The 24261-nt window shown below is 47.2% G+C and overlaps 1 long non-coding RNA gene across 1 annotated transcript; it reads left to right on the top strand.

Annotated features, from left to right (window-relative positions):
* The first annotated feature begins 17647 nt into the window (after positions 1–17647).
* On the top strand, positions 17648–21259 carry LOC147985320 (uncharacterized). The gene is made up of 4 exons (XR_015615112.1): positions 17648–18201; positions 18797–19793; positions 19892–19949; positions 20963–21259. It is a non-coding gene; the product is annotated as an uncharacterized LOC147985320 (long non-coding RNA).
* Positions 21260–24261: the final 3002 nt, after the last annotated feature.

Genomic DNA, 24261 nt, shown 5'->3' on the forward strand with positions numbered 1-24261 from the left:
ATTAGGAGAATGATGTGATAGACTTGACCCATTCCATAAGCTTAGCACTTGATCGTTTAGTTTGTTGCTATTGCTTTCTTCATAACTTATACATGTTCCTATGACTATGAGATTATGCAACTCCCGTTTACCGGAGGAACACCTTGTGTGCTACCAAATGTCACAACGTAACTGGGTGATTATAAAGGTGCTCTACAGGTGTCTCCAAAGGTACTTGTCGGGTTGGCGTATTTCGATATTAGGATTTGTCACTCCGGCTGTCGGAGAGGTATCTTTGGGCCCTCTCGGTAATGCACATCACTTAAGCCTTGCAAGCATTGCAACTAATGAGTTAGTTGTGGTATGATGTATTACGGAACGAGTAAAGAGACTTGCCGGTAACGAGAGTGAACTAGGTATTGAGATACCGACAATTGAATCTCGGGCAAGTAACATACCGATGACAAAGGGAACAACGTATGTTGTTATGCGGTCTGACCGATAAAGATCTTCGTAGAAAATGTAAGAGCCAATATGAGCATCCAGGTTCCGCTATTGGTTATTTACCAGAGACATGCCTCGGTCATGTCTACACTGTTCTCGAACCCGTAGGGTCCGCACGCTTAACGTTACGATGACAGTTTCATTATGAGTTTATATATTTTGATGTACCAAAGGTTGTTTGGAGTCCCGGATATGATCACGGACATGACGAGGAGTCTCAAAATGGTCGAGACATGAAGATTGATATATTGGAAGCCTATGTTTGGACATCGGAAGTGTTCCGGGTGAAATCCGCATTTTACCGGAGTACCGGGAGGTTACCGGAACCCCCCGGTAACCTAATGGGCCTTAATGGGCCTAGTGGAGGAAGTGGAGAGGAGGCCAAAGGGCAGCCGTGCTCCCCTTCCCCCCCAGCCCAAATTGGACAAGGAGGGGGGTCGGCGCCCCCCCTTTCCTTTTCCCTCTTTCTCCTTCCCCCCCAAGTCCTAGTCCATCATGGAAAGGGGGGGAGTCCTACTCCCAGGAGGAGTAGGACTCCTCCTGGCGCGCCCCTTGCCTGGCCGCACCTCCTCCCCCTTGCTCCTTCATATACAGCGGCAGGGGGGCACCCCAGAGACAACAGTTGATCATTGATCACTAAGCCATGTGCGGTGCCCCCCTCCACCATAGTCCTCGATAATATTGTAGTGGTGCTTAGGCGCAGCCCTGCGACAGTAGAACATCAAGATCGTCACCACGCCGTCGTGCTGACGGAACTCTTCCCCGACATTCTGTTGGATCGGAGTCCGGGGATCGTCATCGAGCTGAACGTGTGCTAGAACTCGGAGGTGTCGTAGTTTCGGTGCTTGATCGGTCAGGCTGTGAAGACGTACGACAACATCAACCGCGTTGTGCTAACGCTTCCTCTTTCGGTCTACGAGGGTACGTGGACGGAACGTAGTAATTTCAAAAAAATTCCTACGCACACGCAAGATCATGGTGATGCATAGCAACGAGAGGGGAGAGTTTTCCCAATAGTGGCATCCGAGCCTGGTTTTATGCGTTGATGTAATATGCATGAGTAGAACACAAGTGAGTTGTGGCCGATATAAGTCATACTGCTTACCAGCATGTCATACTTTGGTTTGGCGGTATTGTTGGATGAAGCGGCCCGAACCGACATTACGCGTACGCTTACGCGAGGCTGGTTCTACCGACGTGCTTTGCACACAGGTGGCTGGCGGGTGTCAGTTTCTCCAACTTTAGTTGAACCAAGCGTGGCTATGCCTGGTCCTTGCGAAGGTTAAAACATCACCAACTTGACAAACTATCGTTGTGGTTTTGATGCGTAGGTAAGAATGGTTCTTGCTAAAGCCCGTAGCAGCCACGTAAAACTTGCAACAACAAAGTAGAGGTCGTCTAACTTGTTTTTGCAGGGCATGTTGTGATGTGATATGGTCAAGACATGATGCTAAATTTTATTGTATGAGATGATCATGTTTTGTAACCGAGTTATCGGCAACTAGCAGGAGCCATATGGTTGTCGCTTTATTGTATGCAATGCAATTGCGCTGTAATGCTTTACTTTATCACTAAGCGGTAGCGATAGTCCTGGAAGCATAAGATTGGCGAGACGACGAAGATGCTACGATGGTGATCAAGGTGTCGCGCCGGTGACGATGGTGATCATGACGGTGCTTCGGAGATGGAGATCATAAGCACAAGATGATGATGGCCATATCATATCACTTATATTGGTTGCATGTGATGTTTATCTTTTATGCATCTTATCTTGCTTTGATTGACGATAGCATTATAAGATGATCTCTCACTAAATTTCAAGATAAAAGTGTTCTCCCTGAGTATGCACCATTGCCAAAGTTCGTCGTGCCCAGACACCACGTGATGATCGGGTCTGATAAGCTCTACGTTCATCTACAACGGGTGCAAGCCAATTTTGCACACGCAGAATACTCCGGTTAAACTTGACGAGCCTAGCATATGCAGATATGGCCTCGGCACACTGAGACCGAAAGGTCGAGCATGAATCATATAGTAGATATGATCAACATATTGATGTTCACCATTGAAAACTACTCCATTTCACGTAATGATCGGTTATGGTTTAGTTGATTTGGATCACGTGATCACTTAGAAGATTAGAGGGATGTCTTTCTAAGTGGGAGTTCTTAAGTAATATGATTAATTGAACTTAAATTTATCATGAACTTAGTACCTGATAGTATCTTGCTTGTCTATGTTTGATTGTAGATAGATGGCCCGTGCTGTTGTTCCATTGAATTTTAATGCGTTCCTTGAGAAAGCAAAGTTGAAAGATGATGGTAGCAATTACACGGACTGGGTCCGTAACTTGAGGATTATCCTCATTGCTGCACAGAAGAATTACGTCCTGGAAGCACCGCTAGGTGCCAGGCCTGCTGCTGGAGCAACACCAGATGTTATGAACGTCTGGCAGAGCAAAGCTGATGACTACTCGACAGTTCAGTGTACCATGCTTTACGGCTTAGAATCAGGACTTCAACGATGTTTTGAAGTTAATATTTCAAGCAAATGCCCGGATTGAGAGATATGAAGTCTCCAATAAATTCTATAGCTGCAAGGTGGAGGAGAATAGTTCTGTCAGTGAACATATACTCAAAATGTCTGGGTGTCATAATCACTTGACTCAACTGGGAGTTAATCTTCCTGTTCATAGTGTCATTGACAAAGTTCTTCAATCACTGCCACCAAGCTACAAGATCTTCATGATGAACTATAACATGCAAGGGATGGATAAGACAATTCCCGAGCTCTTCGCAATGCTAAAGGCTGAAGAGGTAGAAATCAAGAAGGAGTATCAAGTGTTGATGGTCAACAAGACCGCCAGTTTCAAGAAAAAGGGCAAAGGGAAGAAGAAGGGGAACTTCAAGAAGAACAGTAAGCAAGTTACTGCTCAGGAGAAGAAACCCAAATCTGGACCTAAGCCTGAAACTGAGTGCTTCTACTGCAAGTAGACTGGACACTGGAAGCGGAACTGCCCCAAGTATTTGGTGGATAAAAAGGATGGCAATGTGAACAAAGGTATATGTGATATACATGTTATCAATGTGTACCTTACTAGAGCTCGCAGTAGCACCTTGGTATTTGATACTGGTTCTGATGCTAACATTTGCAACTCGAAACAGGGACTACGGATTAAGCGAACACTGGCAAAGGACGAGGTGATGATGCGCGTGGGAAATGGTTCCAAAGTTGATGTGATCGCGGTTGGCACGCTACCTCTACATCTACCTTCGGGATTAGTATTAGACCTAAATAATTGTTATTTGGTGCCAGCGTTAAGCATGAACATTATATCTGGATCTTGTTTGATGCGAGACGGTTATTCATTTAAATCAGAGAATAATGGTTGTTCTATTTATATGAGTAATATCTTTTATAGTCATGCACCCTTGAAGAGTGGTCTATTTTTGATGAATCTCGATAGTAGTGATACACATATTCATAATGTTGAAGCCAAAATATGCAGAGTTGATAATGATAGTGCAACCTATTTGTGGCACTGCCGTTTAGGTCATATCGGTGTAAAGCGCATGAAGAAACTCCATACTGATGGACTTTTGGAATCACTTGATTATGAATCACTTGGTACTTGCTTACCGTGCCTCATGGACAAGATGACTAAAATGCCGTTCTCCGGTACTATGGAGAGAGCAACGGTTTTATTGGAAATCATACATACAGATGTATGTGGTCCGATGAATATTGAGGCTTGTGGCAGATATCGTTATTTTCTCACATTCACAGATGATTTAAGCAGATATGGGTATATCTACTTAATGAAACATAAGTCTGAAACATTTGAAAAGTTCACAGAATTTCAGAGTGAAGTTGAAAATCATCGTAACAAGAAAATAAAGTTTCTACGATCTGATCGTGGAGGAGAATATTTGAGTTACGAGTTTGGTCTACATTTGAAACAATGCAGAATAGTTTCGCAACTCACGCCACCCAGAACACCACAGCGTAATGGTGTGTCCAAACGTCGTAATCGTACTTTACTAGATATGGTGCGATCTATGATGTCTCTTACAGATTTACCGCTATCATTTTGGGGTTATGCTTTAGAGAGGGCTGCATTCATGTTAAATAGGGCACCATCGAAATCTGTTGAGACGACTCCTTATGAACTGTGGTTTGACAAGAAACCAAAGTTGTCGTTTCTGAAAGTTTGGGGCTGCGATGCTTATGTGAAAAAGCTTCAACCTGATAAGCTCGAACCCAAATCGGAGAAATGTGTCTTCATAGGATACCCAAAGGAAACTGTTGGGTACACCTTCTATCACAGATCCGACGGCAAGACTTTCGTTGCTAAGAATGGATCCTTTCTAGAGAAGGAGTTTCTCTCGAAAGAAGTGAGTGGGAGGAAAGTAGAACTTGATGAGGTAACTGTACTTGCTCCCTTGTTGGAAAGTAGTACATCACAGAAACCGGTTTCTGTGACACCTACACCAATTAGTGAGGAAGCTAATGATAATGATCATGAAACATCAGATCAAGTTACTACCGAACCTCGTAGATCAACCAGAATAAGATCCGCACCAGAGTGGTACGGTAATCCTGTTCTGGAAGTCATGCTACTAGATCATGATAAACCTACGAACTATGAAGAAGCAATGGTGAGCCCAGATTCCGCAAAATGGCTAGAAGCCATGAAATCTGAGATGGGATCCATGTATGAGAACAAAGTGTGGACTTTGGTTGACTTGCCTGTTGATCGGCAAGCAATTGAGAATAAATGGACCTTCAAGAAGAAGACTGACGCTGACGGTAATGTTACTGTCTACAAAGCTCGACTTGTTGCAAAAGGTTTTCGAGAAGTTCAAGGGATTGACTACGATGAGACCTTCTCACCCGTAGCGATGCTTAAGTCTGTCCGAATCATGTTAGCAATTGCCGCATTTTATGATTTTGAAATTTGGCAAATGGATGTTAAAACTACATTCCTAAATGGATTTCTGGAAGAAGAGTTATATATGATGCAGCCGGAAGGTTTTGTCGATCCAAAGGGAGCTAACAAAGTGTGCAAGCTCCAGCGATCCATTTATGGATTGGTGCAAGCCTCTCGGAGTTGGAATAAATGCTTTGATAGTGTGATCAAAGCATTTGATTTTGTACAGACTTTTGGAGAAGCCTGTATTTACAAGAAAGTGAGTGGGAGCTCTGTAGCATTTCTGATATTATATGTGGATGACATATTATTGATTGGAAATGATATAGAATTTCTGGATAGCATAAAGGGATATTTGAGTAAGATTTTTTCAATGAAAGACCTCGGTGAAGCTGCTTACATATTGGGCATTAAGATCTATAGAGATATATCAAGATGCTTAATTGGACTTTCACAAAGCACATACCTTGACAAACTTTTGAAGAAGTTCAAAATGGATCAGGCAAAGAAAGGGTTCTTGCCTGTGTTACAAGGTGTGAAGTTGAGTAAGACTCAATGTCCGACCACCGCAGAAGATAGAGAGAAAATGAAAGATGTTCCCTATGCTTCAGCCATAGGCTCTATCATGTATGCAATGATGTGTACCAGACTTGATGTGTGCCTTGCTATAAGTCTAGCAGGGAGGTACCAAAGTAATCCTGGAGTGGGTCACTAGACAGCGGTCAAGAACATCCTAAAGTACCTGAAAAGGACTAAGGATATGTTTCTCGTATATGGAGGTGACAAAGAGCTCATCGTAAATGGTTACGTTGATGCAAGCTTTGACACTGATCCGGACGATTCTAAATCGCAAACCGGATACGTGTTTATATTGAACGGTGGAGCTGTCAGTTGGTGCAGTTCTAAACAAAGCGTCGTGGCGGGATCTACATGTGAAGCGGAATACATAGCTGCTTCGGAAGCAGCAAATGAACGAGTCTGGATAAAGGAGTTCATATCCGATCTAGGTGTCATACCTAGTGCATCGGGTCCAATGAAAATCTTTTGTGACAATACTGGTGCAATTGCCTTGGCGAAGGAATCCAGATTTCACAAGAAGCACATCAAGAGACGCTTCAATTCTATTCGAGATTTAGTCCAAGTGGGAGACATAGAAATTTGCAAGATACATACGGATCTAAATGTTGGAGACCCGCTGACTAAGCCTCTTCCACGAGCAAAACATGATCAGCACCAAGGCTCCATGGGTGTTAGAATCATTACTATGTAATATAGATTATTGACTCTAGTGCAAGTGGGAGACTGAAGGAAATATGCCCTAGAGGCAATAATAAAGTTATTATTTATTTCCTTATATCATTTTAAATGTTTATTATTCATGCTAGAATTGTATTAACCGGAAACATAATACATGTGTGAATACATAGACAAACAGAGTGTCACTAGTATGCCTCTACTTGACTAGCTCGTTGATCGAAGATGGTTATGTTTCCTAGCCATAGACATGAGTTGTCATTTTATTAACGGGATCACATCATTAGGAGAATGATGTGGTTGACTTGACCCATTCCATAAGCTTAGCACTTGATCGTTCAGTTTGTTGCTGTTGCTTTCTTCATAACTTATACATGTTCCTATGACTATGAGATTATGCAACTCCCGTTTACCGAAGGAACACTTTGTGTGTTACCAAACGTCACAACGTAACTGGGTGATTATAAAGGTGCTCTACAGGTGTCTCCGAAGGTACTTGTTGGGTTGGCGTATTTCGAGATTAGGATTTTTCACTCTGACTGTCGGAGAGGTATCTCTAGGCCCTCTCGGTAATGCACATCACTTAAGCCTTGCAAGCATTGCAACTAATGAGTTAGTTGCCGGATGATGTATTACGGAACGAGTAAAGAGACTTGTCGGTAACGAGATTGAACTAGGTATTGAGATACCGATGATCGAATCTCAGGCAAGTAACATACCGATGACAAAGGGAACAACGTATGTTGTTATGTGGTCTGGCCGATAAAGATCTTCGTAGAAAATGTAGGAGCCAATATGAGCATCCAGGTTCCGCTATTGGTTATTGACCAGAGACATGTCTCGGTCATGTCTATATTGTTCTCGAACCCGTATGGTCCGCACGCTTAACGTTACGATGACAGTTTCATTATGAGTTTATATATTTTGATGTACCGAAGGTTGTTCTGAGTCCCGGATATGATCACGGACATGACAAGAGTCTCAAAATGGTCGAGACATGAAGATTGATATATTGGAAGCCTATGTTTGGACATCAGAAGTGTTCCGGGTGAAATCGGCATTTTACCGGAGTACCGGGAGGTTGCCGGAACCCCCCGGTAACCTAATGGGCCTTAATGGGCCTAGTGGAGGAAGTGGAGAGGAGGCCAAGGGGCAGCCGCGCGCCCCTTCCCCCCCCCCCCAGTCCAAATTGGACAAGGAGGGGGGTCGACGCCCCCCCTTTCCTTTTCCCTCTCTCTCCTTCCCCCCAAGTCCTAGTCCAACATGGAAAGCGGGGAAGTCCTACTCCCAGGAGGAGTAGGACTCCTCCTGGCACGCCCCTTGCCTAGTCGCACCTCCTCCCCCTTGCTCCTTTATGTATATGGGCAGGGGGGCACCCCAGAGACAACAGCTGATCATTGATCTCTTAGCCGTGTCTGGTGCCCCCCTCCACCATAGTCCTCGATAATATTGTAGTGGTGTTTAGGCGAAGCCCTGCGATAGTAGAACATCAAGATCGTCACCACGCCGTCATGCTGACGGAACTCTTCCCCGACATTCTGCTGGATCGGAGTCCGGGGATCGTCATCGAGCTGAACGTGTGCTAGAACTCGGAGGTGCCGTAGTTTCGGTGCTTGATCGGTCGGGCCATGAAGACGTACTACTACATCAACCGCGTTGTGCTAACGCTTCCTCTTTCGGTCTACGAGGGTACGTGGACAACACTCTCCCCTCTCGTTGCTATGCATCACCATGATCTTGCATGTGCGTAGGAATTTTTTTGAAATTACTACGTTCCCCAACACTACGTCCCGACATCCCTCAGGTACAACTCCCTTTACAGCTGGCTTGCACCACTGCTCCAGCTGCCCACATCACTCCATGTGGTTATTTCTCTACTTCTTTGCCCCGCACATACCTCTACTGGCTTCTACGTACTCTATTTGTAATGAGTTTATGTCTCATCAACTAGTCCCGGTAATCTTATTCTAATCACGCTTCTTCAATTTCTTTGCAACAGGGATGCTCATCTCGATTTTGGTGAAACTGCACAAAATGATCCGATGGTCAAAGGGTTGCAAACTTCATTTCTTAGGAAGCGCTGACGTTGCCAGCAAATTAAAGCCTGGTTAGGGTTAATGGTTAAAGGGATAGGTACTGCATGGATCGTTTTTTTCTTTAGCTGTCTCTGCTTCAATGCCTAGGGACTGCATGAGTAGTAGTAGTATTGTACGCGTTACGCCCGCTCCCTCGCCCACGCACGCGGTGGCTCGCAAGTCGAGGAGAAAATTGTGTGTTTTCACTGCTCTTGCACTCCTCCACCGTAAGAATGGAGAATATTGTAATCTAGTAGTACCTCCTTTCGTCGAAAGCATGGGACATCCAGCAGTCCTACCACCTCAGTAATAATGACCAATGAGCCGTCAAATCACATAGACCCAGCAGTAAGTTGGACGGACGAAGCAACCATCAATCTTGAATCGGCTTCTCCCTTCAACGCAGGCGCCAGTGAGAGGTCGCGTCCTCTCTGCCCGGGCATGAATGTGGCACTGATTATTTGGAGCGGCGCCGACCGTTTTGGGCAGGAAGCGCGCGCGGGCGATGGAGGGGCTTTGGGTGGGCCAGGCTGGTCAGGAGCGGGCGTGGCAGCTGTTCACCTATCCCTACCAAACGCCCGGAAACGAGAGGATGCACCAACTCTTGCGGCTAAAATTGTACACTACACACCATCTCTCTGTAGGAGTAGGTCAATCTGTCGCTCTCTCTAACACACACATGTTGTTAAACACACACACACACGCGCACACGCACACATAGGTTCATAGAATAGGAAAATCGTGCGAGTGCGAAGCCACAGGAAGTGAGATACAAATGGAGTACGTACAAGAAGAGAAGCGGTGAAGAATATTCCATCAAACCTTGACTACTCCCTCCGTCTAGGTGTTAAGTCATCCTACGGAAATCAAATATGCCCAAAATGTTTAGGCGTCGTCCATTAACTTCGCATCTCAATCCCCTCCTGGCCTTGTTGCTAGCGAGTGTTGTTACTTAGGGAGCGTTTGGATCCTTAGCAAGAACAGCTTATAGCATAGCCGGGCAAGGTTAGGCGTTTGGAACTGTTAAAATATGTTAGCTTTTGTGGGCCAGCTAGCTTGGGTGGGCTAGAAAAACCTTGCTAGCTCAGGAGAGCCAGATCGGCTCGCTTCCGACGGCAAACTTCGCGTAGTAGTAACATAGACTAGTAACATATGCATGTTGTACTTGTCCAAGTTACTCACCACTATGACCAGCCTAAGCAATGTAACCAAACGCTCCTTACAATGCCTTGTTATCTCCCCTGGAAACCTAATGCATGGAGCGCAACTACACGTTGATCAGTCAAGAAATCAAAGTTGGCTTGCATGCGAGTTAATATGTGGCCCTGCATGGTAGCTAAAATGGCATCACTTAGTAGTTTGGATTAATTGTTGCGTTTAGAGACAGAAATCAGGGCTTTGATTGGAGGAATGACCGGTCAAGTTACTTCTGCATGACAGGCTAAACCCTCGCAATATGCTCAAACGAAGACACTATAATATTGGGGATGATCTTAACTGCCTACTTTGCGGGCAAAACATTGAGGGAACGGTGGACCATATGATTTTCACTTGCTCATTTAGTCACGCCTGCTGGAGAAACCTTGATATTGACTGGCCAGCTTTGCCCTCGCGCCTTGACGTGGTCCTCAGTGCCAGAGACACCTCACGCAGACCCCTCTTTGTGGAAATCTTCTTCACAGCTGCTTGGAGTCTCTGGAAAGAAAGGAATAACAAGAATTTCAGAGGGGTGACGCCCTCCCAAACAAGCTGGCTGCAAAGGTTCTTGCGAGACTTCGATCTCTTGCGTTATAGGGTTCGTGAGGAACAGGTTGGCACTATTGCCACCATTTGTCACAACCTCGTTTTAGGCCGCACTATCTCAGCTTCACACCCTTGTAGATTAGCTTTTAGCAAAAACTGTCTGACCCCCCCCCCCATGTTGTGTTGGGGAGAGATACAAAGTTGTAACATGTGTAACTCCCCTTGATAGTTGAATATATACAAAAAACAGTAGGAGCCTCTCCTACTGTCTTCCCCCTCAAAAAAATGACCGATCAAGTTTCTCCTTCTCCTCCAATCTGCTTGCACCTTGGTCCCGCTGCACCTTCTAACGTGACTTATTACACCTAGACGGAGGGAGTTATACGAGATACGGTGGCACACTGACTTAGGTCGAATACAAGTGCCCAAAATTGTGTGCATGTTATAATAAGGATTCACTTAAAATAGTATGTGAGCGAACAGAGGGATCAATTGGACAGTGTTCCCGAGCAGTAGCGAGATGTGTGAGGTAAGATACACCGCTGGCGCATTTAATTTTTCTTATTAATTTGTTTGTTTCGCCCTCTTACTGGTGGGAAAGGTGACTAAGGCTGCATTATTTCTGTACCACTGTGCATAGTCTTACCACCAAAGCCACATGACACGATTATGATTTAAATCCCAATGACTCCCACACACAAAAAAACACTTCATGCTTGTCACACGAATGCAGGAATGTATAAAAGGTTATTTTCCTCTCATTGAACATAACGGGAGGGTTGTGTAGCTGGTTAGTGTCGGCGTTCTGGGAATGGGGGTCGCCAGACTTGCCTGCCTGCGGCCCACGGCGTGGCTTTGCTAGCAGGCCTGTACGACCCATCTTCATCAACAAGGCATTCAAGACCCTCGCGAGGGGCCAAGCCTCGCGAGGCGGATGACGCAAGACCTCCTCAGGAGCAGCCTCACCAGGCAGGCTCGCGAGGGGTGGAGAGATCAAGGCAAGTCAAACCTCGCGAGGTTCCCGTGACGTGAGCTGTGGCGATCGAGACCAGGCGGGCGCCAGCGCGCGCAGCGTCCTTGTTTCCTCTTTGGTGCTAAGGGGGCAAGCGCAGGTGCGGAGTACCAAGGCATCAAGCAAAGGTTTCCATATCGGTGCAACGAGACCAAGACCAGCAGGACGGCAAGACATAGGTCACCATGGAGCCCAGGGCTGCGTCAGCACCAGAGCCTTTTGTAGACGAAGACCACTTTTGTCGGGATAAGCTGTACTAGTTGTCCCCTTTCAAATTGGTCGTTGTTGGCTCCCTTCCCACCCAATATTTGGGGAGAGGACTAGGGCCTCTATAAATAGAACTAGCCACCACCGTAGCTAGGGGCGACCTCATCTTAGACTAGAACCAGTCCATCCCCACAATCACATCCACCAAGCACAAGAACACCTCTCCTCAGGGGGCCGTTCTTCCCCCTGTACTGTTCATCCTCAGCCCGAGAGGCAATCCACCACTACCACACTGGAGTAGGGTATTACACCACAATGGTGGCCCGAACCAGTATAAATCTTGTGTCCTTTGTGTTGCGAGTTCATCGAGTTAGTTCGTAAGACCTTAGCTGAGTTAGGACGTGGATCGGTAGGGGGGAGATCTTCGCGTGCATGCCAGAGTTTGAACCTTAAGGGTTTTGCCGAAACCCGTGATCCTACATTTGGCACGCCAGATAGGGGTGCACTGGAGTCTTTCTTTCATCGATTCACGCTCCACTATCTCCATGCCTGCTCCCCCATGGTGGGCGCCCCTCCAGTTGGATCTATCGGTGCCCACAACAGCGCTCGGGGGCTCCAAGCCCTTGCCCCCGCCTTGCGGCAGGTGCAGTGGACACCCAAGTTCAAGCCGGAGATGCCGCCGCACTACGACGGCGTGGCGGACCCTTCGGCTTTCCTGCTGGCGTACGACGAGGCCGTTCTGGAAGCCGGGGCGACGGCAATATCATGGCCAGCTGGCTCCCAATGGCCCTTGTAGGCGCGCCGCGCGCCTGGCTCCTCCATTTGCCGGAGTCTTCTGTCGCCACCTGGGAGGAGCTGCGCAACCTCTTCATCACTCGCTTCGGGGAATTAGCGGCCCCCATCGTCGCAGCTCTTCTCGGCGGTTCACAAGAACCACCCTCAGATCGGCATGTCAAGCCGTACTTTCGCCAGATCGGCGCCGCTTCCAAGCGCTCGGGGGCTCCGCCTGGCTGGGCCGCGCCTGAGGACGACCTCACCTTCGACTTAGAGGATCAACCCGCCTCCACCGTCGGCTCGGGTGTGCTCCTGATGTTGTGCGCGCCCTCCATCTGCCACGTATCCATCACCAAGATGCTCGTCGACGGCGGCGTCGGCCTCAATGTGCTCTCCGTCGAAGCCTTTAGCCTCCTTCATGTACCGTTCGAGCGGCTCTGTCCCAGCAAGTCCTCCTCGGGGGTTGGTGGAGGCTCCGCCCGCTCCCTGGGGCAGATCCGCCTCCCCGTGACCTTCGGCACGTGTGACAACTACCGCCAGCTCATCGACTTCGACATCGCCCGCATTGGCCTCCCGTACAACGCCATCCTCGGGTACCCAGCTCTGGCCCAGTTCATGGCAGCAACCCATCCTGCTTACAACCTCATGAAGATGCCGGGGAGCGAAGGTGTCCTCACCATCAAGGGGGACACCAAGGTGACCTTGGCGGCGCTCAAGCTTGCCCACAAGGGCCGCAGCAGCGGCAGCAGAGGATCAGGCTCAGGAGGACGACGCCCCCAAACCCGCGAAGGCCCCGACTAGCGATCAAGCATTAGGGGTTCCCTCGCCTCAGGAGGCACCCCAACTCCAGGAGGGCGCAAGCCTCATTAGCGTGCCTACCCTCGTCGAGCACCCGGTATACTTCGTCAGCACGGTGTTGCGGGATGCAAGAGCACGGTACCCCATGCCTCAGAAGCTCCTACGCACGCTCCTGGTGGCCTCGCGAAAGTTGCGGCACTACTTCCACGGCCACCCCATCAAGGTCGTCTCAGCTTACCCATTGGAGAGAGTGCTCAGGATCCCCAACTCTGTCGGAAGAGTTGCTGAATGGACCATTGAGTTGCAAGCATTCCAGTTGGAGTTCAGTACTACCAGGGTCATCAAGGGAGCCGCGCTCGCTGATTTCGTGGCAGAATGGACAGACGCCCTGGCGCTTGAAGTAGGCGAAGACCAGTCCCTCTCGCCGGGAAGCGAGGTGCCTGACGGACGGGTCATGTATTTTGATGGTGCCTTCGCACGCCAGGGCGCGTGGGCTGGAGAAGTGCTCATCTCGCCCACTCAGGACAAGCTCTACTACGTCGTGCAGCTCTGCTTCCAGCAGGGCGAGAAGGTGTCACACCCTAGCTAGTTCATGCATTAGAGTGCTTGCATCATGTTTAACTTTATCAGGAACTTGGAAATGGGGATGACAGAACCCCCAGCACCCCCCTGAAACCAACTAGGGTTTACTAAAAATATTTTCAATGAACCTGAAATGCCCTTCTAAAATGTTCATCATCTTTGCCTTGGTCCTAAACCTCTGACAAAAATGGTGCACAATCTTCTAGGTCATCCTAAGGTCACTGGATTAAATCATTAGTTATTTGAATTTGAGCATTTAAATGGTAGTAAATATTTTAAATGCTCAAATAATCCTAAACTAAAATGTTCCATGTTGGATTTATTCCAAACAGTGGCCATGAGCAGTTTGGTGATTTTTGAAAGAGCCTAGGTATTTTTAGAAAAGCTACAAACATTGCAGAAAATAGAAAACTGGCATAAATAGAAAAGAGAGAGAGAGAGAGAGAAAGGCCAGAGGCCACTTACCTGCACTGGGCCAGCCCATCTGGCCCGTGCCAGTCATCACCTACCTCTGCCAGTAGTCAGAGGAGGGATACCGCGACGCCGCCGAGCTCGCCACGCAGCTTCCTGCTTGTCTGCATCGCCTGGACAGCGCGGTGACGCCTCGAAATGCCTCCTCGGTGCCGCCCTGACCTCACCGACACCTCACTCTCCCCCTGCTCCTCTCTCTCGCTCTCCCCCACCAAGGCTGACGCTGCCGCGCTCGCGCCGACATGAAAACCGCAGCCACCGTCGCCTCCTCGCCGTCTCGCCGTGTCCAAAAGCTTCGCCGCCATCCACTTCACCAAGCTAGCCGAGCCCCAAGTGCTCGCCTGCCCTGGAGCCACCACAACAGCCTCGTCTTCACCGATCATCGCCGGAGATCCCCTTTGCCGTCACTGCTGCAGCAGCTCATCCTCGACCTCGCCGTCTGCACTGTCGTGACCGTCATGAGCCCAGCTACCTCCCCCCCCTTCCCGTTCTCGCTCTCGAGCATCGTAGCGACCGCATGAAGCTTGCCCGCACCCACCACTGCCTCTGCATGTCGCCGTCGTGGCCACAACCACGCTGGCTCAAAACCAAGCACGCCACCGCACTCACCGCATCCCCAGGATCCTGTAGCACCACTCCACGCACCTTGTTGTGCCCCCTAGCGATGAGCCCGAGCTCACCCAAGCTCTGGCGTCCGCTAAGGTCGTCGCTGATGTCGTTTCCGACGACCCCGAGCTCCACCTCCACCACCAATCGACGCGGCTTGCTCCCAGCTGCTCGTAGATGGTCTCCGCCGTCCATTTGGTCGCCGGAGCACCAAACCCGCACTGCCCCGCTGCGTCTGGCCTTGCCAGTGGCTAAACGTCGGTGGTTAGCCCTGGTTTGACCAGGGGTTTGACCTCCCCTGGGTCAATGACAGGTGGGGCCCTGCCCTGTTAAGTAAACCTAGGTTAGTAGCTAAACTAATCCTAGTTAGTTAATTAACTAACTAAGACACTGACCAGTGGGTCCCACTGGTCAGGTTTGACCTAGACCGTCCCCGTTGACTGCCGACGTCACCCTGACACAATGCTGACACAATAAATCATTTACTGGGTTTATTCTTATACAAGAAATTCCAGAAAATATTATAAACTTCAAAAATTCGTAGAAATTAATCTGTAACTCCAAATGCAAAGATTTATATATGAAAATTGATCAGAAAAATCCAATATTTCCATCTGTAATGGTTTCATGCATGTTAGAACACTTTAACCTTGCTATTTAAGTGAAATAAGCTAATGCATTAATATGACTTCATATCATGGGCTTTCATTTGAATCTTTGATTCAAATGGACTCAAACCAACCTGTTTTAGAATGCATTAGCCAAAACACACCCATATTGCCATGTCATAGCGCATCATATTGTTGCATACTGCCATGTGATAATTGTGTTCCGATGTGTCTTTCATGGTAGGTTCTGCCACCGAGGATAACCACGAATATCCGATTGAAGGGCAGTATCCTACTACCACTCCATCAGGCAAGCAACCCCATTGATCATATCGATACAATCCCATGTTCTTGCTCCTGCTCTCACTTACTACATTTAAGACAACAATGTTTCAAACTGCTGTGTGCTGCGGTAGTTGAACCCCTTTCCTCTGCATGACCTGTCATTGCCACAGTAACTAGAAAACACCCACTACCATGTGTAGGAGTTGATTGAGCCATGTCTGTGTTTCCTACATTGCTATGCCTGCTATGCTTAGAGTTGTGTCAGGCCTGGGTCATCTGGGTGATGGGCTAGAGTGAAATGATTATTTCGGTAATGTGAGTGATGTGTTGAACACGATTTGGTAAAGGTATCTATGAGAGGCCATGTAGGAGTACATGGTGGGTTGTTTCATTGGAACCGTCCTTAAGCACCGAGATCTGTATGTGTGATTTAAGATTCAGCTACTACCATGCATTGGGCCCTGAAATATGACCCCGCTCGACTTATTAACTGCCCCTGTCCTCTGTCCAGGAGTTGCAACTAGTTTCTGGTTTTTATAGGATATGTGTTGGAGGCCGTGTGTAGCGCTGGCCCTAGGGGTTTGCTATGATGCGGTAGATACACCATGGCACGGTGTACTGGGCACCCGTTTGGTGTCTCGGGAACCCTGCACACATCATTTGGGGCTGTGAGCAAAACCCCGGCCGGATCTCCTCGCGGATGGAACCCGAATAGGCGATAAACCTGGACTAGAGACTTGTGTGGTTAGTTGGGTCGTGGTCTACACCCACGTCGGCTTTCGCTTGAAGTCTGCCGAGCACATGTCGTGTGCAGACGTGAAGTGGTGGAAACATGTATGAAGAAGTACACCCCTGCAGGGTTAACATCATCTATTCGAATAGCCGCGTCCGTGGTAAAGGACTACTTGGTTGCCTATACAGTTCATAGACAAGTAAATTCATACTCCTAAAAGCCTCAAGACAAGTGTGAGTGTCGTGGATGGCCCTTCCGTAGGATGACGGAGGAGGATCCATGGTATTGTATTATTGTGGTGAGTAGTGGACTCGTGTGCGCAAAACATTTACAAGTTGTTGTCTCGTAGCATAGCTTAGCCAAGAGTCAAAGCTGGCTTGCTGCAGTAACCCCACTATCCTTCTTGAGAATGTTGCCTGTATGTAGGATCTGATGTAAGTCTTGTTGAGTACCTTTGTACTCATGTTTGCTTAATTACTGTTGCAGAAGAGAACACCGCCCCCTCCGATGGGTTCTATGTAGATCTCGACGTTGACGAGTGACTTGCCACCCAGGTGGTGATCCTGAGCCGTGAAGGGCTTTGCGGATAGATAGGCTTCGTCAAGCCTTCTTGCTTTCTTGTTGTCTGTACTCAGACAAGTTTGCTTCCGCAGGTGCTTGTATGTTTGTATGACACTACACCACAACACTTGATTGGGGGCAGTTAACTGCTAGGAGAAAAACATGTCTAAGGGCAAAGAATCTGCCGGGACATCAGTTACTGCCGCTAGAAACACAATAGGGCAGGCCAACTGCCAGGAGAACTTAAGCAACACCGGCGCAGAAACCGCCGGTACACTTTACGGCCCAAAACTGCCAGGAGAAGTAAATCTCGGCCCATGATCCGCCGGAGACCGTCTTCGGCGCGAGACCGAATATCGGCCCTAAGCGCGTGCGGCAAGGAAAAAAAAGCGCGCGACTTGCAAAAATTTTGGCACACAAAAGAAACATTACGCGCCCGCCCTACCTCTACCAGACCGCAATAGCCGCCCCCAAATCACGCCCAATCCCCACCCGTGCCCTCCGCCAGATCCGCCGCCGCCGCCCCCACCCCCGTCGACCCCAGAGCTTCCCACCACCGACGAGCGGCCACCTTCCACTCGATCAGACCACTGCCGGCGTACCTCCCCACCACCGCAGCTCCTCTGCCGCCCACAAATCCACGGGACCGCAACCAGCCGCCACCAGCCATCCCACCACCGACGGTCGCCCTCCAACCAGATCACTGCCGCCATCACCCCCCATCACGGCAGCCCCTCCGCCCCTCCGCCTCCCCAACAACCACCCCACCGCCGCTGACCACTGCCGCGTCGCCCCACTCCAAAGCACCGCGGCCAAGCACCTGATTGATGGGGAGCAGCACCGTCGTCGCCGAGCTACTCCACCGGTGGCAATCATCCTCCATGGAACAACTTCCTCGCCACCAACCTACTCGTGCACTTCCTCGCCGAGCAGGCCTCCCCGCAAGCTTCACCGAGCACTAACCCACGGGTCCGCCTCCTTCACACACGCCCGAAGCAGCAGACCATCGACCCTCCTCTCGTGCAAGCAGTTCTGCCTCCTCAACATCGTTTCCCTAGACATCGCTGCCTCTTTGACAGGTGAGATTTTGTTGCAATTTCATTGCCTTTTTTTGTTCTGAATGTGGAGCTACGGAATTGCCTTAATTAGATTTTTTGATACCTGACTAAGTTGTTTAGTTGAGCTTTGGAGTTCATTTTAATTTGAGATGAAAGAAAGCTAATTATTTAAGTCTTTGTTTTTTAGTTGATGCCCCAAAGTAATACATCCATTTTATTGTGCTGGAGTATAGAGAGAAGGGATTATTGTGTTTGCTCTGGTCTATGGAGAGAGATGGGGATTATTGTCATTCACTTCAGTTAGGTTCAGTTAGGAATACCTGAACATTTTAGTGCTAATATTGTTATTCCAGTAAAGAACTAATTTCAGAATGACCAAATTTGTGGTCATACACTCTACATCCTCAACATCAAGGTACTCCAATTCTAGGAGAACTAATTTGTGGCCATACAGTAAGGTTCTAGGAGTATAACATCTGGGTACTTTCTCTACATACACAGGCAAGCTCCAATTCTAGGAGGACTAATATGAAATTTGAATGAGTTTAAAAGACAAACTAGCATGAGTATAACTTGTTGAGAAAAATACTCCTTATACTAGTCTAACTCAATGCAGGGCAGGACAGTGGTGCCTCATAATGTCACTCCGCATTTTCATTGCCCAGTGCATGTAGATGCAGGGGAAGGAGGTAAATATGCAAAAGCTCTTTTTAACCAGCTATAAGGCAGTGTGCAATGCAAGACCTGCATTAGTTAGTGGATTAAGGCACAAGACCAGCTTCAGGGTTTAAGGCTTAAGCCAAGAGGAGAAAGAAACAGCTCTGCATATGAAAAGATACCATCATTACTGTTTCCATGAAATTGGTAATATATGTGGCATGTGTTCGGGTGTGTTTGGATCAGAGCCTACACCAGCCGAACCAAAAAATTGGTCGTTGACCAGGGCACGCGCACCTGTTTGGCTCCTGACCAATATTTTGGCCGGCCACGACTCATGCAGTTTCACTAGTTCATTTTGCGCCAATGATTTGGCAAGTCGCCGGCGGCTGAAAGGTGCGCCAAAAAATTGGCGTGCCCGCAGATTGGTAGGGCTGGCAGGGGCAGCATCCAAACACACCCTTCATCTTTTCTGCAAGAGCAACTTGTGTCCTGAGACCTTCTAGTGGTACTGACACCCATAAAAAGAAATTGTCTTCTTGCATGATCACTTACTAAAAATAGGGACAATCAGCTTTACTTCTAAGTACTTAGGACTAGTTAAGTTATCTAAGTTATTATTGGTACTGTTACAATGTGCTTGTATTGAACCATCTATCCAAGTTTATTACTAACTCTATATGTGTTTCTGTGCACGTATGCTTGCCTGTACATCTATTTGCTTTATGGACATGACTCTTCTGTTTGTTTGCTTGTTATACTATGACAATTGCAATGCTTATTTAGGCTACTAGGTTGTGTGCTTGTGCTTGTGGTAAACAAACTGAAGGTACATGTTTGATCCCTGTACATCTTGTTGTAAACTTTGTGCAACCTACACCGCTCAACATGAGGTGCTGCAAGAAAATGAAACATACTTATTTTGCAAAAGAAGGCAGCAGGGCGCACACAACAAAGTAAGGATGTGGCATTTCATCGCAACAAACTAGAACACACAAGAAAGTTACCAATGACTATCATGGTTGATTGCTTAAAAAGCTTTCTATGTATGCAGTTGGAAGTGGACAAGCGCATGGCAAAAGCAGGAATGCGACCACAAGCAAGCGGATGAGGTAATATACATGTTTCCAAGAATTTTCATGCCCTCAACTCTGTACAGTACTGAAGTTTACAAAATGAAAAAATATTTCATATAGTAAATGTTTAACTCAGTGCAACAACAAAATTTGACTTAGCATGTTTTGCCTATTTGCACATGAAAGATTTTTTGGCTTGGAGCTAGTACTTTGCTACATATGTTGATGTTAAGTGTGTCCATGCAAGACATGTTGTAAACAATGTGATTTTTTGTGAACTTTTACATTCAAGTGGCTTTTTTGTGTGTTAGAAAAATGGTAGTTGCTTATTGTTGTCGAAACTCTCAGCAGTTGCAGCACATTATCATCTGCTCAACATATTCATTCATCCAATGATCCATGCTGCTGTAGGTTCTTATTATTGCTCATTCTAGTTTTGAGTATTCAAAATACTGGTTTTGTTGGATGCCTTTTGGAAGCCGCATTCTGAGGCAATATGTTGAAATAAAACGGGCAAGCTTCTTGCCTTCATACCAACATTCCTTAATCCTCATATTTGCAGGAGATGTGTATTTATCTAGCTGTGCACACTATTTTCAGTCAACAAGTGACCAGAAACTAAACAATCCTGGCACTTATCTAGCTGTACTGGCAGCTCCTTCCTCCAGGGATGATGCTACAATTCTGTCAATAGGTTCTTTATGATGGGTATTGCTGCTACATTTGCTAGAGTATTTGGATTGATGTGTGCCCGCCCCTGCCTATTTATACTACACAGTGTACTATGTACAATATAGAGTTATGCCTATTTGTTTCAAGTTTTGCCTATTAGTTCAATATATAGTACTGTATAGAGTTTTGCCTATTTGTACAAATTTCAACTCCATGCAAAAAAAAGATTCAAACTCAGTACTATATTAACTCCAGGCATGATGCTATACATGTTTAACTCAGTCTTAGTCATAGCTTTCACCAGTAAGTTCTAATTTGTTTTGAACTGAGCAAGTTTTGCAACAGAAGTTCCATTTTGAATTTCCTATCTGTTGCAGGTTTTGCTACAGAAGTTGATAGAGGTTTGGAAGATATTCAAACTGCTAAAGATTTGGAAGACCTACGATTAAGTTGGTGCAGTGATCATGTAATATGCTTTGTTTGTTGAACCTGGACACTTGCTCTGCTCATTTTGCTGGTTACGCCACTATATGCTCATTTTAGTTGTGTGGCACCCTCAGAAAGATATGTACTTTCTCCTTTTGTGGCACTACTTCAGTTTGGTTGTGGCACATTTAACATATATGTACTGTACTTGTGGTAGAACCTCTCTCTATATATATGGTTATTATGTTTATCGGATGAAGTTTAATGTTTTGGATGAGGCTTATATGTTACTTTGATTGAAGATTTTTTATGAGACCTATATGTTTCTATGATTGAAGTGTATGTATAAATTATGTGATCTGTCCTGATTATTTGAATATGATGAAATGGATATTACATTAGGGATGCCTAGACTAATTTGGTACTGAAATCTACCTGCTGGCATAGAAGCTGCCGGGTGAACAAGCTTCTGCAGGCAGTTGGACTGCCGCTAATTGAAGTTTCATGTGTTTTGAAAAATCTGCCGGGAGAAAACAGACTGCCGGCAAACACAAGGGTGAGGGCAGAAAAACTGTCGGGAAGAGTTTATCTGCCGGGAGAAGTAATCCCCGGCAGCCGTTCTCGTGGCGGTTCTATCTGCCGGGAGAAATGTTGTCCCGACAGTTTGTCTGCCCTGTAAAGTGATTTCTTCTGGCAGTTTACATGCCTTTGCATCAGTGTTGTGGTGTAGTGTGACTTGAGTGTCGGGTGGTGTGACCCCTACCTGTATGAACATATTATGTATGGCTCTCTGGAGCCTTGTAAATAAAGTACTTTGAGTTGTTGAGTTTTGTTGTGATGCCATGTTGTATTTACACATATCGAGCATATTGTGTGTATGTTTGAAATGCTTGGTATGTGTGGGATCCGACAATCTAGTTGTTTATCCTTGGTAGCGTCTCGTATGGGGAAATGTAGTCTGGTGCTTCCACTGAGCCTTGGTGGTCCGCTACAGCCCGGTTTACCGGAGTCCTGCTAGCCCAGCACTACTGCTCCGGAACACTTAGACTGGCCGGCATGTGATTCACTTCGTTCCTGTGTCTGTCCCTTCGGAGAAATGTCACGCGGAGACATCTGAAGTCCTGTTAGCCTGCTACAGCCCGAGTTCCCGGAGTCCTGTTAGCCCATTTGCTATAGCCCGGATTCATACGCTGTTGACCGACATGCTCGATGTTGATTCATGTATGCATGTCCCCGTAAGTTAGTGCCACTTTGGGTTCACGACTAGTCATGTCGACCCGGGTTCTCTGTCATATGGATGCTAGCGACACTGTCATATATGTGAGCCAAAAGGCGCAAATGGTCCCGGGCCATGGTGAGGCGACACCCGTGGGAATACCGTGTGTGAGGCCGCAAAGTGATATGAGGTGTTACAGGCTAGATCGGTGTGACTTAGAATTGGGGTCCTGACAGTGTTGGCATCAGAATTGGACTACCTGTAGGTTCGTTAAGCCAAACTGGTCGATGTCGAGTCTAGAAATGCTTTAGTTATATGTAGGGGAATTGATTATGGGAGGGACGTAAGGCTCTTTTACTCATTTACCTTATGCCCTCTGATCTGAGTCATCCTCTTCTCTTTCTACATGGGTTAAGGACTAGGATCTCATCTTCTATCAGGTTCACGTGTTACTAATCCATAGAATCTTAGGATTGTTGGTTCCAGGCCTCAGTTCAGTTTCTACTACTTTTAGTATGTTGTCAGTTGAACCAGAACCTTGATATGATGTTGTTGAGTGGCTTTGCCAACTGTTGTGAATGTCTCAAATCTTTTTCTGAGAATTTGCAGCCGTTATGTTGTCCGATTTCTCCTAGAATTCTAATGCCTTTGCATTACATCGTGTTTCAGATGGCCTCCCGCACCCAGAATCAAGTGGTTCGTTTGACTCGGTGCCTCGATGTACCTGGTCACACTGCCATGCTGGTCCGCGTGATGATCGAGGCTGGCTATCGATGATATCCTGAGTATACCGTTGAGGAGAAGTATCGAGATTTCAATTAGAGCCAATACCTTTGCACAGTCAGGATATACCCTTCCTATCTTGGAGCTACTGAACCCCTCCATTGCTCATATGGACTTAGGGTTACTATCGAGATGTCCATGCAGGATGCTGCTTACTCGATGATGACTATTATGCGGGCTAGGCTTCCCTTGGTTTGGAACACTGTGTTCCGCTATATGCCAGCATCACTCCCTGGGGCAGAAGGTTACTACCAGGCTCTCTACACTGACTCCTCCCATGAGGATTCACTACTCCGCACCACCACAGAGATGCTTGAGGACAAGGACCGTGAGAATCGTGCTTTGTGAATGGAGCTTTTCAACAGTCGATCTGATCACTAGGCCACTCTGACATGGTTTGCACCTGCCGTGCAGGCTGGGTATATGGACATGAGGGATTTGTACCCGGTGCGGTTTGGTCTGCTGGATCGTATGGATTGGCGTGATATAGGAGGCATCACCCCTCCCCGTGGACCCCGTTTGCCACCGTTCGTTGGACCCAGGCCACATCCGAGTCCTTATGGACCGCAAGATCCACAGGACCGACTGTTTCCAGATGATCATGTTCAGCTCCCAGGACATGGTGGCAATCTCTATGAAGATTACTATGGAGACGTTTGAGTTGGTAGTAGCTTCACTAGTATTGTAACACTTGTATTTCCATAGTCCTGCGTGTCTGGTGGAATATGACTTAGTGTGTACCGAATTCCGGAGGTGTAGAAAAATAATGTATAGGATCTTGGAATGCCTCTGATGAGATGTAATGTCCCTTCACCATAGTTGTACTTCAGCCTGGGCTTGTACTAAACTATGTATGGTGTGTATGACCGATGGTATATATATGCCAGTTTCTATATTACCATGTCATACAAATGAACATCTCTGCATTCTGTGTCATCCATTACATTCTTCATTCTTATGCCAGAGTTTTTCCATCCTTGTCTAAACTGTTGTTTTGTTTCCTAGGATGGTGAACACCCGAAGCACCCCTGCTGTTCAGGAGCAGGGTGAAGCCAGTGGAGCTAGGGATGGGAATCTGCCCCATCCACCTTCCTTGGCTAAAGTCATGTTGGAGGCAGAAAGGAATAAACGCGAGACCAACCGGTTGTTAGAACACATCGAGTAGAATACTGCATGTTCCCAGAGGAACGACTTGGTGTCTCTCAATTATTTCATCAAGCTGGCCCCAACAACCTTCCATCATTCAGTCGA

This window comes from Triticum urartu, chromosome 2A (genome assembly GCF_056163025.1).
Source record: "Triticum urartu cultivar PI428250 chromosome 2A, HENAU_Tu73, whole genome shotgun sequence".
NCBI lineage: Eukaryota > Viridiplantae > Streptophyta > Magnoliopsida > Poales > Poaceae > Triticum > Triticum urartu.